The 2,308-nt window shown below is 40.9% G+C and overlaps 1 protein-coding gene across 1 annotated transcript in view; it reads right to left on the bottom strand.

Moving 5' to 3' along the window:
- The window catches only part of LOC107754676 (tripartite motif-containing protein 66-like), a 22,425-nt gene extending 21,156 nt beyond the window's left edge, over positions 1–1,269 (bottom strand). Inside the window, exon 1 of the mRNA XM_016571221.1 lies at positions 1,194–1,269. The gene's annotated coding sequence lies outside the window, so the exon portion shown is untranslated. The remainder of the gene's footprint in view (positions 1–1,193) is intronic.
- Positions 1,270–2,308: the final 1,039 nt, after the last annotated feature.

Here is a 2,308-nt window from a genome sequence, read left to right as displayed (position 1 = left end):
AACAACCACATTGCATGCTGCTTCTGCGTCAGACTGATGCTGGCTGGACAGGATTTACCGCGAGTTTTCAAAATCGCGATAATCAAATACGGTTTTGATGATAATTAAATTTTAAACGGTAATACTAACCGTCAGGGCATTTTATCGTGATTTATCGTGAAACCGGTAATCGTTCCATCCCTAACGGAGGAGTGCACGAAAAGGGTGTGAGATGGATCGGTGATGAGGGAACACGTTGGTGCCCTGCTTCCTCACTTCCTTAGATCAGCACTAGTAAGGGACAGGTCCCTCCAGACCGGGCCTGCTCCCACGTAACACGCTGAAACCGGGTCAGCCTTCTCCAGGAGCAGATGGGAATTGAGATGTGCTCTCACAATGCCCTGCAAAGTGTGAAATCAATTATGATCATATAACACTTCCACTTCTCGAAAGAATTTTGAGGCATGACTTCCTCAAAAATCTTTCACAGGTAGGAGATGTTCAACAACCAATGCATAAAGGGGGAAAAGGCAGGTGGGCGGGCAAATGGGATTGGCGGAAATTAATGAAACCATACGTAACCCGAACTGACATCGGTGTCGTGCAGATCCCCTCTAAGAAACCCCCTCTACCACCGTGAGTCTGCCTGACAACAACCCCTGCAGCCTGACCTACAAATCTGACAACTCTCTCTTCCTCTAGAGCTGCTCATGGGAGCTTAAAACCATCCGGACCGACCACATCCTGCTTCACACCCGCACTTCTGTTTCTCTCACACTCTACCACTCTTTCTCGCTCTCTTATCTTTCTTTTTCTTTTCTTTTCATTCTTTCTATCACTCCATCTCTCATTTGCTGTGAGGACTTGTGGTGTCGTTATCATACATTAAGTGGATTTCAGAGCATCTTGAGAGTAAGCTCAGGAGTTTTCATAAAAGAAAGCTAGCGTTGGACAGACTGGCCAAAATTGTGCTGCGTTTGCTGAGAGAGAATCAGTTTTAGAAACTGGGTCACATAAAAAATACAACACTACAATACATCACAGGATAATTATTCACACTTATTATAAAATGCATTATTCATTGAGTTAAAGAAGAGGGGTTAGAAAAAGATGGTGCGGAGCTGATAATGTCCAGTGGCTAAGAGCAGAAATGTGCAAGCAAAAAGCCAACCTGAGCTAATTAGAGATTGGTAAAAGAAAGACTTTAGTCTTGCCTATTTCAGACGATGGTGGAGGGTCTCGCGGCTGGTGCTGCAGGTCAAATGGTTGAATGAAGCTTCTCTCATGCTGATGCAGTGCTCATGGGAGCTTAAAACCATCCGATTCCCCATTGTGTACCCACAGACCCACTTTAAAACACAATTAGTCTACCCAGCCAGTCATTCTCTTGTTCTTTGGGCAGACAGGCGTGCCTGCGTCTCACCGTCTTGCCTTCCATGCCACTCCATTTGGCTTTTAAAACAAAAAGCTCTCGCACTCTCTCTCTCTTTCTTTCTACTACCAGAGGTGACTCCTTTTCTCTAGTAAGTGAATTCAGCACGAGTATCTTTCTGCCTGAGCAAGCAAGCACAGCCATCTCTAGAGAAAGTACATTAATAGAAACTTGAGAGGAGGTTCCTCCCTTGGAAGAACACCTTAGTAACATCCATTAACATAATTGGTTATGAGATCATGACAGGGGAATGGCAGATTTGCCCATAGCAGATGGTAATGTCTCAGTACAGATTATTCAATTCATTATGTCTTCACTCATTACAAGTGAATGTTTATAATAGCCAATTGTCGGTTTGAAGATGGAAGTTTTAACATGCACAGATAAACAGGCCTGAAAGAAATAATTATACCAAAATGGTAATCAGTCATGTCCTTTATATAAGTGATACAAACATAATCTAATGTTTAAATTACCATTGGGTCTCTGAGATGATTATTTCCTTTCCATGTGTAAATATGCAGCCATTTGTCTAGTGACACAGAACATTTAATTGTAGCGTATTGCAATTATGTGATGTCCCATTAAACAAGTTACAAATAACCAAACAATTGTCAGTCATATGATTTAGTGTGAAAATTTTGGGGGAAAAAACACGCCAATGTCTTCAAGCACACACATCATAGGTTTCTTCATAAAGAGAGCTATTTAAAAAAAAAGTGTAATAAAAAGGTGTCATAAAAAAAGTGAACATGTATTGGGGAAAAAATGAGTCAGTATCATTCTAACAAGTGAAAAGGAAGTGGAAACACATAAAATAAAAATAAAATAAATCATTTTGAGATTAAAAGTAATGAGTTTTTTAATATATATAAGGTGGACTCCAGGCACATTTTC

Source organism: Sinocyclocheilus rhinocerous, unplaced genomic scaffold (assembly GCF_001515625.1).
Source record: "Sinocyclocheilus rhinocerous isolate Xijiao unplaced genomic scaffold, SAMN03320098_v1.1 scaffold742, whole genome shotgun sequence".
In the NCBI taxonomy this organism is placed as follows: Eukaryota; Metazoa; Chordata; class Actinopteri; order Cypriniformes; family Cyprinidae; genus Sinocyclocheilus; species Sinocyclocheilus rhinocerous.
The sequence above is the reverse complement of the archived record's forward strand: the minus strand, read 5'-3'. Positions and strand labels throughout refer to the sequence as shown.